Below are 16,041 nucleotides of genomic sequence, written 5' to 3'. Positions count from 1 at the left end.
CTCCGTAATGCGCAAGGCACACTCAGATGGCTCACGGCCATGGAAGCAATAATCATTCCAGGGAAAATCAAAGAAGTACTGCCTGAGGGCCTCCCAGTCCGCAGCTCCAAAATGCCAGAGACGACGTTTCCTGGAGGGTCCGCAGGCCGTACTGGAGCGATAGGACAGGTTAAGGTAATAAGGTTGTGATCGGAGGAGCCCAACGGAGAGAAAAGATTAACAGAGTAAGCAGAAGGATTAGTTGTGAGGAAGAGGTCAAGTATGTTGGAGCTCTCTCCAAGGCGGTCAGGGATACGGGTAGGGTGCTGTACAAGCTGCTCTAGGTCATTAAGGATAGAAAAGATGTAGGCTTGTTCACCAGGTGGATCCGTGAAAGGAGAGGAGAGCCAAAGGTGGTGGTGAACATTGAAATCTCCAAGAATGGAGATTTCAGAGAAAGGAAAATGGACAGAATGTGTTCCATCGTAGAAGTAAGATAGTCGAAGAATTTTTGATAGTCAGTAGAATTAGGGGATAAGTAAACAGCACAGATATATTTAGTCAGAGAATGACAGGAAAGCCGAAGCCAGAGAGTGGAGAATTCAGAAGAATCAAGTTCAGGAACACGAGAGCAAGATAAGTCGTTGCGTATGTATACACAACAGCCACCTTTGGCTTTGAAATGAGTATAGAGAAAGTAGGAGGATACAGAAAAGGGTTTGCTGTCAGTTGCCTCAGACAGCTGAGTCTCCGTTAGAAAAAGAAGGTGAGGTTTAGAGGAGAGGTGGTGCTCAACAGAGCGAAAGTTAGATGAAAGGCCGCGAATGTTGCAGAAATGAAGAAGAAGAGAGTCAGACAGTGGTTCCAGGCACCTCGAGTCGTCACCGGGAGAGGGGCAGATGGCGGGGGCATTTATTGTCCCCCCCCCCTGGGGACTCCGAGGCTGGGTGAATTGACGCCATTTTGGTAAATTTTGAATAGGAAGTGTAGTGTGTACTGTGCATGTAGTTTGGTGAAGATAGATAGAGAAATTTGTTCTGGAGAGCATGCTGGCCTACTCTCTGTGTAACTGAGACACTGAAAAAGTTCAGCAAAGGGGGATGGTCAGGAACTAGTCCTGAGGGCTGATGAAACGGGAGCTCCAGCACTCCCTGTCATCAGCTTTCCAGCATGTTGATTACACTTTTGCCCTTCAACAATGTTAAACCGGACTATATCAATTATCAGAATACCCTCAACACCCAACTCACCTGAACACAAACAACGTCATTATCAGTTGTCGAAAAAAACATAGCAATGCAGTTCACCTTAAGCACCATCCATGTACGGCCTAACAACCTCAGACTGGGTGAACACACACTGTAAACTTTCGTTTCATGAAGATGTTGAAAACAATCCAGGATGATAACCTCACCTAGAATGAACATATCAGCTTCATAACAAAGACATCCTATTACCGTATCTACATGTACACAGACTAAAGTCCCTAGTTCTGCTTGAGGAAGACTTACGTAACATCTACAAAATACTCATCCTGCTCATGAAGATTTGGGCCTCATCCACCTCGTTGTATTGCCTGCCCATCACTCAGCAGAATACATTAGAAGAAAAAATTAAGAAGCAAGCCACTGAAATAAACCTTTTCCCTACCTACACCACTTATGATGGTACCCTCAGGACCCTCCAGCACATCACCGTACCAGCTATCCATTGTCAGCTATTCACATCACCATACCAGCTATCCACAGTCAGCTATCCACTTGTAAAATCTCAAGGCGTTTGGAATGAAACTACTAAACAATTCAGTTAACACCACTTTCTGCCCCTTTCTGTCCCACCACCAAGGCGAGGACTCAGAGCATCCAACAAGCTTGTTCCTCTTCGTGGCCATACTAGCAGGTACAATGATAGGTCTGTTCGTTTTATTATAAGACATTAAAATTCATATAGTTTTATGTGTATATGCGCATGTGAATATATGTGTGTATATGCATGCACTTGAGCATATTCATGTGCATGTATATCTAAATGTGTGTGTTGTCTGTTGATGTAGAGTCATAAGAAAAATTATCGTTATCCTTCAGAGCTATGCACTATGACACAACGACGAAGTGTTGTGGAATGACGGAACAGGAAAGTTTGTACCGCAAACCCGTCAATGTCGGTTATGTGAGACACAGATATTAGAATTTTTGCAGAGGTAACAAAAGCTAATACGATCGTTTGGCCTCTGTGCATAGAGACAATACGTTTTACTATCCGGCACCGAATTCATTAAATGAAAATATAAGAGAATGGTGTAGAGTCGGCAACACACATGAAGACAGGCAATGAGTTTGTGCACCCATGCCAGACGTATGATAGTAATTCAGCTGATACAAGCCATGTTAGCAAATTTCAGTGTAATATGATATGCATTTCTTTCTACATATAATACATGTCGAGTAGAAGGAAATAATAATGTGTTGTCTTATTGCTTTAATATTTGGTATACCAACCCCCTGCTTCCAAAACGGCCTCTAGACGTCGACGCATGGATGCCACTAACTGAAGCATCCATCTGAAGCATTTAACCATCCATCTAAAGCAAACAAATGAACTCGTGCACCTCTGCTAAACTTCCGTAAATAAAACAGTCGATGCTCATAGATTTAATACAGTTCAAAATAATTTGTTGTATTCTATAGATACTCAGTGTTGAAAAGCAGGAAAATAATAAACGTGGCGAGTTTCATTATTAATCCCCGTCGGGGCACTCAAGGTAACGCAAACACGTCCCTGCCATATGGTTCATTCTTGCTCATTATTCCAACTCTTGTAATGGGACTGTGATATGGCAACACTAGACAGGGGAGGAGCGAACAGCAAGGACCCGCCCACATAGCCCAGCTAATGTTCGTTTTGCACCGAACATTCCTGGGGTAACGATAGTCCTTTTTATGACTGTACAGTATATATGTATGTATATATGCTTGTATTTGTGAATGTACACACACACACACACACACACACACACATATATATATATATATATATATATATATATATATATATATATATATATATATATACACACACACACACACACATATATATATATATATATATATATATATATATATATATATATATATATATATATATATATATATATATATATGAGTGTGTGTGTGTGTGTGTGTGTGTGTGTGTGTACATGCATGCATGTGCCATACAGTATACATGACGTTTGCATAAACTGACACATTTTTATTGGGCATTCTTTTCGCACTGAATTTCGTATTCATTACGGATCCCTGCCACCACAAATAAATGGGGGAGAATGATCTATCTATCTATCTATATACCTAGGCTGCTTCCCCAAGGAAAGGGAGGTAGCCGAGACAGGACGACTCACTCTCCATTTACTCATCCATTCAAACACATTCATTCGCATCTTAGCCCCAAAGGGGAGAACGGACAGATCCTCACCATCACTAGTACGATCATAATCGTCATCACTATCATCATTGCAACTCCATGTATATTCTCACTTTTCTATACTAAATGGGAAAATACTGTGTAAAATCAGTAAGAGCAAGAACAACCACCAAACTTCGTGAGACAGTTATATGTCATGAGTCTGTTAACCCATCATTTAGGTTTTCGACAGTCTGCTCCACTAGCGTCACAAACCGCACCCATGAGTCATTCCTTCCTTAGTTACATAATTGTTTTGTTGCCCTATTTGTGACTATACAACCGTTCAAATATCTTTGCATTTACTATCATCAGTAAGATTATTATATGACTAACATTACTTCTGTAATAATACTCACCCTCACTGTTATACCTACATCCATGGAAATTACAACTATTACCACCACCACTGTCATGCTACCACTATTAAAACAGTCAAAACACCTCTACAACCACTCACATCAGTACTGTAACTACTACTACCATCGCTACGATTACAGTCAGTATTATAAACGTTGTCATTGCTAACACGACGATCCCCATCACTCTTCTCAGTATACCATTACCGCTACCATCATTCACCAGCATACCTACCACCACCACCACCGCCCCTGCTGGTACACCACACCTACATTTTGGTAAACATCCCGGGGACTGCATCAGGTGGAATGGAGCAGCACCTGGTATCACGCCCAGTTAAAATCATTATAATATGTATGAGCCTACCGACGCCCCCGTCTGTCACCTCAGGATTCCTCGCTGGTTATTTAAGGATCCCATCTTACTCCATCCCCCAGGAAGCTGGCGGTGATAGAGTCCATCAGTTGGTGCTGGTGGGTTAGAGACGGGAAGTGTGTCACTGTCCTGCCTGGCCTCCGTCACGGCAGTGGCCTCACATCACCCTGCACTAAAGTAATAAATCCATGTCGCCGTTTCATAATGTCGTAAATGTGCTGAATTACAATTAAGATTGTTTTTACTGTTTAATGTAAATTAAAAAGCAGTCTATCCAGTGTTTAAGCAGCATGTGAATGAATACAAAAAAATAGAACTGAAAGTTATATCTGTCTCTTAAACATCGCTGGTAATAAACTATACAAATCTGGACGTGTGTACAGTACACTAGAACAATTAAATATTTGATGCACACTTAGTGCATTAGAATGAGACACCACAGAATCATGACAGTTGTTGGAAAATTACATGATGATTTTATCCCAACCTGATAAAATTGCGTTCGTGAAGGATGCTATAATTTGCTTGAGTTTATTTCTTACGCACTGTTGTTATTACCTGCACATTCAGACCATAAAAGATATTTTCTTTGATTTCACAAGCTACAGTGATTTCGGATAACATCGGACTATTCCTTAGCGATATCGTTTTGATCTCTTATACATCAGATTTGCGTTGGGTCAACCCATTCTGTGTGGCAACTTTTTGTGCTGTATTCTTTTTATTATCAGACGACTTAATTCAGCATAGAAGAGTAACGTGTAGATGATGGGATCAATGAGAGCTGTATTGACCTCGTGCTATTCAATTCCAAATGTCTATTCTAAGAAGAATACAAATCTTTTGGGTGTAGGAGGAATAAAGTGACGTTCTCATACTTAATGGATTTAAAAGGATTTCTAAACCTGGTTACGTGAGAAGGAAAAAAACGTTAAGAACAGGTAGACTGATATAAATAGAATTAAAAAAAAACTATGCAGCATCAATACTATGTTCTTGCCGAAAGCCTTTTCTTGATCAACAAAACCTAAGCACAGTAGTTTATATTCTGTAGTTTTCTCACCTGATTCATTGTGTGTAAATGGTCAGTAGTCGAGTACCCGCTTCGGAACTCTGCCTCCTCACGAAATTCGTTTTCCTCCAAATTTGTCGTTATTCTACTTTCAAGAACTTTAACGAAGAGTTTGTAAACAATTTGTAATAAGTTAATGGGTCAATAGTAAGATCTTTTGAGTCGCCCTTTTTGTAAATCAAAATAACTATTGCATTAAACCAAGTGGGCGAGCCTGTTTTGAACTTCTACTCCTGCATCCAACAGTAAATCTGTTATTATTCAGTCTTCACCTGGAACCTTCCTTTATTTCATAAATTTTAAGAGAAATGTTGACTTCGACTGGTGATACGTCAGTTAATTCGCTTGCGTCCACTGATAAGGTAATTATTGGTATTATTGTCTTTGATGCCTATAGTTCCTTCTAAAACTCTTGACCTCTCGTCACCATCGTATCTCTGCATTTAATGGGTTTACCACCACTTGGTGGTGATGAAAGTTAAGGTCCAAATGAAATGGAGGAATAGAAGAGGGGAAGGACAGGAGGACGTAGTTCAAGGAGGGTAGAAAGGTTACAAGAGGATGGAAATAAAGGCAGAATATAAGAAAGAAGTGTAGGAACGATTAGGTAAATATGGATTGGAGCAGATGGGGGACATGGAAGGTTTGTGCATGATACTCACATAAGAAATCTGAGGAGCATGTGAGGTGGTGTGTGGGGTGAAGAGAAGATGAAAGGGGGTGCAGGGAACAGAATGGTGGAATGAAGAGGTGAGATAGGCTGTGGCACAGAAGAAGAAAGCATATAGTAAGTGAATGAGAAACAGTGGTGTGGAGGGAGTTAAGAGATGGAAGAGAGTTATATGTATAGAAGAAGAGAGGTGAAAAGATTAGTAAGAGAGAGTAACAAGAACGTGGATGAGGAATTTGGAATTTGAGTGAAAAGTGGAGGGGATGTAAGAAAATTTTTTGGCAAAATGTAAAGTGAGTTAGACAGGGTGTTATAGAAATTAGTCGGGAAGTGAAAGATAAAAATGGTAGATTACTAGTGGAGAAAGTGAGCAATTGGAGTGAACACTTTAAGGAATTGTTCAACATAGAGAATGAAAGTAATGCGAGTATAAGTGGCTAGGGAATGGCTAGGAGAAGAGGGGATGTGAGAAGTGAGGAAGAAATAATTAAAACAGAAGTTGTGGAAGCAATGAAGAAAGTCAAACTGGGAAAAGTCCCAAGAATTAATGGACTGTGTGATGAAATGTTGAAGCATGGGGGAGATACAGTAGTAGAATGGATGTGGAAGATGTGAAGATTGGCCTGGGAGGAAGGTAAAGTCCCGGAGGATTGGAAGTCAGGTATAATTGTTCCCCTGAACAAAGGAAAAGGGGAGAAAGAAGTGTGTGGTAATCATAGGGGCATTTATCTTCTTTGTGTAACAGGAAAAGTATATGGTAGGATACTTATTGACAGAGATAGGAAAATAACAGAGGAATTAGTTGGAGAAGAACAGGGAGGTTTTAGAAAGGGAAGAGGTTGTGTAGATCATGTATTCATTCTTAGGTCTTTAGTAGAAAAGTTTCTAGAGAGGGGAAAGAAGTTGTATGCGGCCTCCATGGATTTGAAGAAAGCATATGACAGGGTGGATAGACAAGGATAGTGGAAAGTATTAAGACAGGGATTGTGGAAAGTATTAAGAATATATGGAGTAAACGGGAAGTTGTTGAATGCCATGAAGAGTATGTATGAGGGTGCTAAGGTTACAGTGCGTGTGGACTGGGTGAAATTTTCTCTTTGAAGGTTGAATTGAAACAGGGATGTGTCATGTCTCCATGATTGTTCAATCTGTATATGGATGGGATTATATGAGATATACAAGGTAAGGCAGTGGATGTTGGAATGGCCCTAATGAGAGAGGGCAGTGTGTGGAAACTCTCTGTACTGTTGTTTGCTGATGATACTGTGTTGTTATGTGAAGACAAAGGGGAGCTGCAGAGCTTGGTGAATATGTAAGAAACGGAACCTAAAGGCGAATGTAGTAAAAGTAAAGTTCTGGTCTTCGAGAGAAATGAAGTCAGTGAATGTACAGTGAGGTTGGATGAGGATGAAATGGAAAATGTGAGTGCGTTTAAGTACTTGGATAGTATGATAATTTAGGATGGATGTTTAGAGGGTGAAGTGCTTGAAAGAGTACAACAAGGAAGAAAGGTTACTGGGTCCTTGAAAAAGTGATAAGATGGATGTTTAGAGGGTGAAGTGCTTGAAAGAGTACAACAAGGAAGAAAGGTTGCTGGCTCCTTGAAAGAAGTGATAAGAGACAGGAAAGTGAGCATGGAAGTGGAAAAGTTACAGCATGACAGTATTGTGTTACTAACTCTAACGTATGGAAGTGAAGCTTGGACCTTGTTGGAGGGACACAAGTCTAGAGTGAGAGGAGTGGAAATGAGTTATTTGAGAGGAGCATGTGGAGTCACACGGAGAGACAGACTGACAAATGAGGAAATGAAGGAGAGTTGTGGTGCGGATGTGGATGTGATGGGAAGCATTAGGGCAAACACATTGAGGTGGTTTGGCCATGTGGAGAGGATCGAGAGCGAGAGACTGACAAGGAGAGTGTATGTGAGGGAGGTGGAGGTGGGGGAGGGAGAGGGAGGGGGAGGCCAAGGATGAGATGGAGGGATGAAGGGGAAAGGTTTATGAGAGAGGGGTGTGTGAGCTGTGAGCAAGGTAGTGAAATGGCGGTGGACTGAGTGACACGGAGGCTATTTGTTTGTGGCCAACCGTTACCGGATGACGGAGTCTGGCAATAGATAGATAGATAGATCACTTTTGTCTTTCAATAATATAATTTGTTGCTTTCCTATAGCCATTTTACTTTGGACCTGTTTCAGAATTTTTTCTTTACTGATGGTTTCTTTCATGTGATTCATATTTATGTTTCTTTTATCTTCTCTCTGTCTCTTGTTGATAAGCTGATTTATTTCCGCTCCTTATATTTAATTCGTCATTGATGTTATATTTTCTCATCTCTTCTTTTTATTAGCTAGGGGGTCTTTTTTAAATATTTGTTGGCTCTGGTTGTATTAGTTTTCCCAACTACCTCCACTGATTCTCTTAGCACTTTTGTTACTCTATCATTCAGCTAATCGATGTCATGCTAAGCATTACTTAAAGTCGGAAATCTGTTTGTTATAATTTTCTAACTGAAAGGCTGCTTAGTTTTCGCTTCATTTTATTGGTCATATCTTTTTACTTTTAATCATCATCTTTCTTACATTTCTGAAATTGAATCTGCCTGTGGAACCTACCATTCTATGGTCTCTTCCTCTTTTTGCTTTGTTGATAGCTGTGACATTTATGATTGTGTTATTTTATCTGCAATAAAGTCAATATCGTTCTTTGTTTCTCCATTTGGAAGGACACAAGTCAAGTGTGAGAGCAGTGGAAATGAGTTATTTAAGAGGAGCCTGTGGAGTCACATGGAGAGACAGGCTGACGAATGAGGATATAAAGGAGCGTTGTGGTGTGGATGTGGATGTGATAGGAAGCGTTATGAGGAACATACTGAGGTGGTTTGGCCATGTGGAGAGGATGGAGGGTGAAAGACTGACGAAGAGAGTGTATGTGAGTGAGGTGGAGGGGGAAAGAGGGAGGGGGAGGCCGAGGATGAGATGGAGGGATGGGGTGGAGAGGTGTATGAGAGAGGGGGGTGTGAGTTGGGAGCAGGGGAGTGAAATGGCGGGGGACAGGGCGACTTGGAGGCGATTTGTTTGTGGCCACCCCAAACGGGACTGAGGCGTCTGGCAATAGATAGATAGATAGATCTTTCTTACATTTCTGAAATTGAATCTGCCTGTGGAACCTACCATTCTATGGTCTCTTCCTCTTTTTGCTTTGTTGATAGCTGTGACATTTATGATTGTGTTATTTTATCTGCAATAAAGTCAATATCGTTCTTTGTTTCTCCATTTGGACTTCTCCTGGTCAATTTTCATCTGATTCTTTTGTGAATGAATATGTTCTTTACTCCCATGTTGTACATTTCAGCAATATTTGCCACCAATTCACCTCTGTCATTTCTTTCTCCCGCTCAGAAACTTCCTCTACATGCCTATCCATTTTATTTATTTGCCACCATTTGCATGACTAGAGTATTTGTGGTCTTTTCTTCCTCCATAATTTGGGAGATGTCGTCATAGTTTCTGTTTCATGATCTCAGCTTTGAAAAGTCGATGCATATACATGAACTACTTGCATGGCGTATCTTTTCCACGGTCCGATTATAATCCATGCTGCTCTGTCAGATTCATTGCTGAATTTAACAGTGTTCTCTGCAAGATTTTTGTTAATTAGAAATTCTACACCACTAGCTCATTCATTTAGTCTTTCTCGGTAGTGCCTGTCTTGGAGCTGAATAAATTTTTCTTCTTTTCTGTGAATCTCACTCATATCTACATATCCCAGCTAATGTTTTCTTATCAGTCATTAGGTTATCAACTTTGTAATCTTTTGTGAGGCTTCCTTCATTGTATATGTGTATGTAGATCATTATGGATTACAGTCTCTGATTTGCCAAAAACAAAACAAAAAAAGTGCCTACTCTTATTCGGTGACACACTGCCCGAAAGCAGAGAAGGCAGTCCGGCTGTACCATTAGTAGACAGTGATCCAACAGAAACGCCCATCAAATAATTAACAGTATTTTTCATGTTTGGTTGGGGGGAATGTGGCAGATAATCTCACCTCCCTGCCACATAATTTCTAGTCAGATGTAATTTTTGCCACACCTTATTTAGTATATACTGTGGAGCTATATATATCTACTGTACAGAAGATTCCGTGGTCTACGTTGTTTAGGACTGTACCTGGAATATCTGCAAGGTTTTCCCCTATCCGCCGTGCCATGAACAGTGGGATCCTATATATATATATATATATTATACAGATAGAAATATAAATAAATATATATATATATATATATATATATATATATATATTATATAGATAGAAATATAAATAAATATATATATATATATAAATATTTATATATATATATATATATATAAATAGAAATATAAATAAATAAATAAATATATATATATATATATATATATATATATATATATATATATATTGTATATATATATATATATATATATATATATATATATATATATATATATATATATATATATGTAAACCCTCGATATAATGAACCCTTTTACAGCAAACTTCAGATAAAAAGACCTGTCATTTACAGAGCGAAGGATATAGCGACCAAAGGTTGCTTTATCCGGTGGGAGTTCGCTTTCTGGCATGGTAGGTGTGCTGTAACTGTACTACATTACATTATAGGTATTGTATTTTTATGTACAACTTCATATAGGATGGTATTTACTGTATATTTACTGTATAAGTACATAAACCATTGAATTCTCTATGTGAAATTTAATAGTCAGTTGTGGTTGTGCACGTAGGATCAAACGACTCGACGTATAGAGCGACCTATGGTTGGTAATCCCTTGGTTAATAATGACCATTGGAACGACCCACTCCTCCCCCAACTAGTTCGTTATATCGAGGGTTTCCTGTATATATATATATATATATATATATATATATATATATATATAGATATATATATATATTGTTACGCTGTCCGCCTGTCCGTTCCCACAGGTGCAGCCGTTACAGCTGGGCTAGGGAATTATGCAGTATCCGTGTCATTCGCGGAGTTTAAATTAGCGAGTGTTACAAGTTCTTTTGTTTCTTTCGTTCCTGCCACTGAGGGCAATTTTATTTAATACCATGCTGAGAATGCGTTTGATTATTTTGATTGTCTTATGTGAGCTACCAGTATATTTAATGATGTTTTGCTTGCATTAGAAGTACCAATTCATTGTCGAGAGAGAGGGGCACGAATTTAAGTTCCTTATTAATTAATCTGATTCATGCGTTCGCACTTGGCTGCGCGCGGGCCTGGCATCAGGGCAGTGTCTTCCCAACCAGCTTCAGTATCGGGTGTTTGTACACTCTCTCTCTCCCCAGTCATTTTCGTGCCGAGCTGGCGTTTTCGTTTTCACTTATTTTATTCTTTTGTTTGCTGACTGAGTTACTATCAAAGTACAGAGTGTTGCGTACTTAAGTATTCTTCCGTTGCGCAGTTTTTTCTCTAGTTTACGGAGTGTGAGTACCGGGGTCTGCGTTATTTTTGCAACGCAGTTGAGGCCGACCATCTAAGGCTGCCTTGTTGTCTTTTTGTAATAGCCCCGGGCTGGCACTACTGTAACAGTGGCGACCTCGCACCAGGATATCCTAACAGTGCCTTCTTCTTGCTAGGATATCGTTACCTTGGCGTTCTCTGTGCTTTGAGGTGAAGTTGATGTGTGTGTAGTTTCTCAGTCAGCATTAGTATTTCATTATTCAGCACTGCCATTGATTTGTCGCCATGGAGTCATGCGTGTCTACACCAGATCGCGTACATGCTGAGTCACCTGTGGATATGGAAAATATGGAACAACGAGAGACACATAGCAAAGGTACTCCCCGTGTGAGCCCTGAGTTTAACTATGGTGCTGAGCTGCCTCGTTTTGCTACCCCACCATTACCATCTATGATGCCGCCGAGCCAGTTTAGAGCAGTTCCCCCAGGTATGGCTCGTGCTTTCCCTGGAGTTGTTCATTCTACTCCCATATACCCTGGAGTTTTGTCACCGGAGGCTCAGTTGCAGTTGGAGTTGAAAAAGTTGGAGATGGAAATGCAGCGTGCAAAAGAAGAGAAGGAAATGCAGCGTGCCAGAGAAGAGATGGAATTGCAGCGTGAAAAAATGCGATTTGAGCTGGAGAAGACTCGCTTGGAGGTGACCGCTAATAGACCTACTTTAGATACCCATACCTCAGGCCGTGCAGAGGATAGGGAGAGTTGGCTCTCAAGGAGTCTAAATTTAGTGCCGGCATTTGATGAGTTGAAGGTGACAGAATGGTTTGTCAGGTTTGAAAAGAAGGCTAGGGAGTTTGAGTGGCGCAGGCAGCGCTGGGTGGGCTTGGTATCTAATGTGCTGAAGGGAAAAGCTTTGGAAGCGTATAATAGGTTGAGCCCTGAGGATGTAGATGATTATGATGAATTTAAAGCAGCCATTCTGAAGGCATATGAACTCAGACCAGAGGCTTATCGGTTGTTGTTCCGTGGTGCTCGGAAAAGACCTGCTGACACCTATATGGCCTACGCCAGGTATCTGGAGGAGATGTTAGACGAGTGGTTGCTGAGTGAGAGCGCCACTTCATATAACGAGGTGCGTGAACTGCTTTTGATGGAACATTTTACCAACATGGCTGACAAAGAAATTGGTGTTAAAATTAGGGAGAAGAGATTTAAGACTTTGAAGGAAGCAGCGACGTGGGCTGATGACCAGGTGTTGGCCTTGCGGAGTATGGGGGTCAAGTATGCTAATTTTCAGCATTCCGGGGAGAGGACTGTGAGTGGCCCTGCCTGGGATAAATCTCCCGTGAATCAGTCCAGGGGAAGTTCAGAGGAGAAAAAGAATTCTGGGAGAAAGAGCCCCGTATCCAGTTCGAAGCTAGTTTGTTACTTTTGCAAACAGAGTGGGCACATCAAGCCTAACCGCCCTAAGTGGAAGGCCTCCCAAAATGCCAAACCAGTGGCACTAGTTGTAGGTTCGAGTCAGGTGAACGAGAGGAGTTGGGAGAGTGGTGACGGTGAGGGAGAAGTCTGTGGAAAGCTGGAGTGCAGCCGGCTGTGCTCGCTGCCAGCTCAGGCTGGAAAAGTTACCCAACATGCTACGCCACCTCCGGATGAACTGCCTCAGAAATCGTCCCTAGACTGGGGTAAACCTTTTATGTGTCACGGCACAGTGAAAATTCATGGGATCAGTTATCCAGTTACTGTGGTTCGTGATACCGGTGCACAACAGTCTGTGTGCAGAAACGTGACTGGAGGGCCTGTAAACTCAGGGAAGTATGTGCTGTGTAGAGGCATGAACGCAGATGAATACTATGATTATGTTCATGTGGAACTCGATTGCCCCATTGTTCAGGCTGCTGCTCAAGTAGCTGTTGCTGATGTAATGCCAGTAGAGGGGGTTGATTTTCTGCTGGGGAACGACCTGGCTGGGGAGAAAGTATTTCCATCTCTTCCCCCACCAGTTGTTGTGGCAGAGAAGTGTTTTGACGCCCCAGAAATTGGTATTGAAGTTGATGCAGAAGTGGAAGCCATGTTCCCGGTCTGTGCAATTACAAGATCTATGGCACAGGTTGCAGCCTGGGAGGAAGAACTGGCGAAGTCACAGGTTCTTGGGGTCGACTGTGATGAGGCAGGGCCACCAATGGAGGAACCTAGTGAGCGGAGTGTTGCTGTGGTGGGTGAGGAGAGTGGGAATGCGTGCATGGGCGCCGCCCCACTTCCCCCTCAGGACACTAGAGGTGGTGCTGAGTGTGTCTGTGTGGAGACTGAACCCAGCCCACCGACTGAATTAGAAGAATTTCAGGACGCTGGGGTCGACTGCGGGGATGCAGGACCACCGTCAAACGCGCCTGAGGAACAGAGTGTCACTGTTCAGGGTAGAGGTGATGATGATGTCAGTGTGGAGTCTGACATTCCTCCCCCTGTCGAGTGTACTAGAGGTGGTGCTGAGATTGATCGCCCTTCACAATCCAGTGTCCCGACCAGTCCCTTATCTCAGTCCTCAGTAGAGCTGGCGGGTGTTGGGCCAGCAGAATTGAGGGTGAAGCAACAGGAGGATGTAACATTAAAGCCCTTGTTTGCTCGAGTAGGGGAAGAAAGAAGTATGGAGTGTGGTAAGGAGGAGTTCCTGACTAAAGATAATGTTTTACATCGCCGATGGACGCCCACTGGCGCCACGGTGGATGGAGGAGTGGGTGAGTTAGTGCAGGTGGTGGTGCCTGTGCAGTATAGGGTGCCGTTAATACAGTTAGCACATGAGGGACCTTTAGCAGGTCACCTGGGAAATAGAAAGACAGTGCAGCGCTTAAGATATAACTTTTGGTGGCCAAGTATGCCGGGACAAGTTGCTGCGTACATCAAGAGCTGTCACACGTGTCAGATAGTGGGCAAGCCTAATCAAGTTCTTCCTGTGGCCCCTTTGACTCCCATTCCTGCAGTTGAACCTCCGTTTACCCGGGTAATCATTGATATCGTGGGCCCTTTACCTCCTACTTCTGCTGGAAACAAGTATTTGTTAACCATAATGGATGTTACAACGCGATACCCAGAGGCTATACCAATCAGAAGCATGCAGGCGAAGTCAGTAGTCAAGCAACTTATCCTGTTCTTTACTCATTTTGGCCTGCCGAAGGAGTTGCAGTCAGACCGTGGAGTAAATTTTACATCTAATTTGTTCAAGCAGACAATGACAGAGTTGGGCATCAAACACATTTTGTCCAGTGCCTACCATCCGCAGTCACAAGGTGCCCTGGAGAGGCATCATCAGACCTTAAAGACAATGCTGCGCACCTTCTGCTATGATAGTGGAAAGGATTGGGACCTAGCGGTACCCTTTGTTATGTTTGCAGTGAGAGAGGTACCAACTGAGTCATTAGGGTTTTCACCCAATCAGTTAGTGTTTGGGCACAGAGTCCGTGGTCCCTTGGATGTGGTGCGAGAGACCTGGAGTAACAACAAATCTGGCAACCAGGAATCCATGCTTGACTATGTCTGCCGCACTCGGGAGAGACTGCATTGCGCTTTAGAGCTTGCCCGTGACCATCTGATCGGGGCTCAAGCGAAAATGAAGGCTCATTACGATAAGAAGGTCAGAAGTCGTGAGTTTAAGCAAGATGAAGTTTTGGCACTGCTGCCCATGCAAGGAAAACCTCTGGCGGCTAGATTCAGTGGTCCTTATATTGTGAAGAAGAGAGTTGGGGAACTTGACTATCTAATTGTTACCCCAGATAGGCGGAAGAGTACTCAGTTTTGCCACATTAATATGTTGAAGCCATACTACCGCCCAGTTGATTCTCATTGTGGGATGACTGCTGATGTCTCTCACCTGGGATGTGAAGGACGGGGAAGGGAGGACGTGGCATCAAAGGAACGTGCTGTGGAGGGAGCTGTTGGTGCCGGTGATGTGAGTAGTGGACCAGGGTTACAGCCACAGTCCCTGGAAGGTGACTTTGGAGTGGACGTTGAGGGAACCAGGGATAAGAGCGCTCCTGTAGTTTTGGCGGTTGGTAGTGAGTTGGAGGAGCAGGAGGAAGTGCTTAGTCGTGGTGAGATGTTACCAGCTGACCTATGGGAGGGCAATGGTTATGCAGCTCTGGTGGAGAAATTGCGACACCTTGATCCAGTAAAGCGAGAAGAGCTGTGCAACAGATTATGGAAACATCCGAAAGTTTTTGGAGATTCAACGGGATTGACAACTTGGGCTACTCATGACATTGACGTTGGGGATAGTAAACCTGTAAAATTAGCTCCCTACCTCATCAACCCTATCAGACAGAAAGCTCTCGATAATGAGATCAAGTATATGTTGGACCATGGATTGATCAAGAGGAGTTTCAGTGAGTGGAGTTCACCAGTTACCTTGCAGCCGAAGCCAGATGGGAAGGTTAGGTTGTGTGTGGACTTCCGGAAGGTTAACTCACTGTCTAAGACCGATGCTTATCCCTTACCTCGGGTCGATGACTCCGTGGACAAGGTGGGAAATGCCACTTATATCACCAAACTTGACTTAGTAAAAGGATACTGGCAGGTCCCGCTGACGGAACGGGCTAAACAAGTGGCTAGCTTTGTTGTCAGTGGTGCAGTATATCAGTGCCAGGTGATGCCTTATGGACTGAAGAATGCTC

Source organism: Coenobita brevimanus, chromosome 93, assembly GCF_032717465.1.
Source record: "Coenobita brevimanus isolate Jiangsu-jjx chromosome 93, ASM3271746v2, whole genome shotgun sequence".
Classification (NCBI taxonomy): Eukaryota; Metazoa; Arthropoda; class Malacostraca; order Decapoda; family Coenobitidae; genus Coenobita; species Coenobita brevimanus.
Note: the sequence above shows the minus strand (reverse complement) of the source record.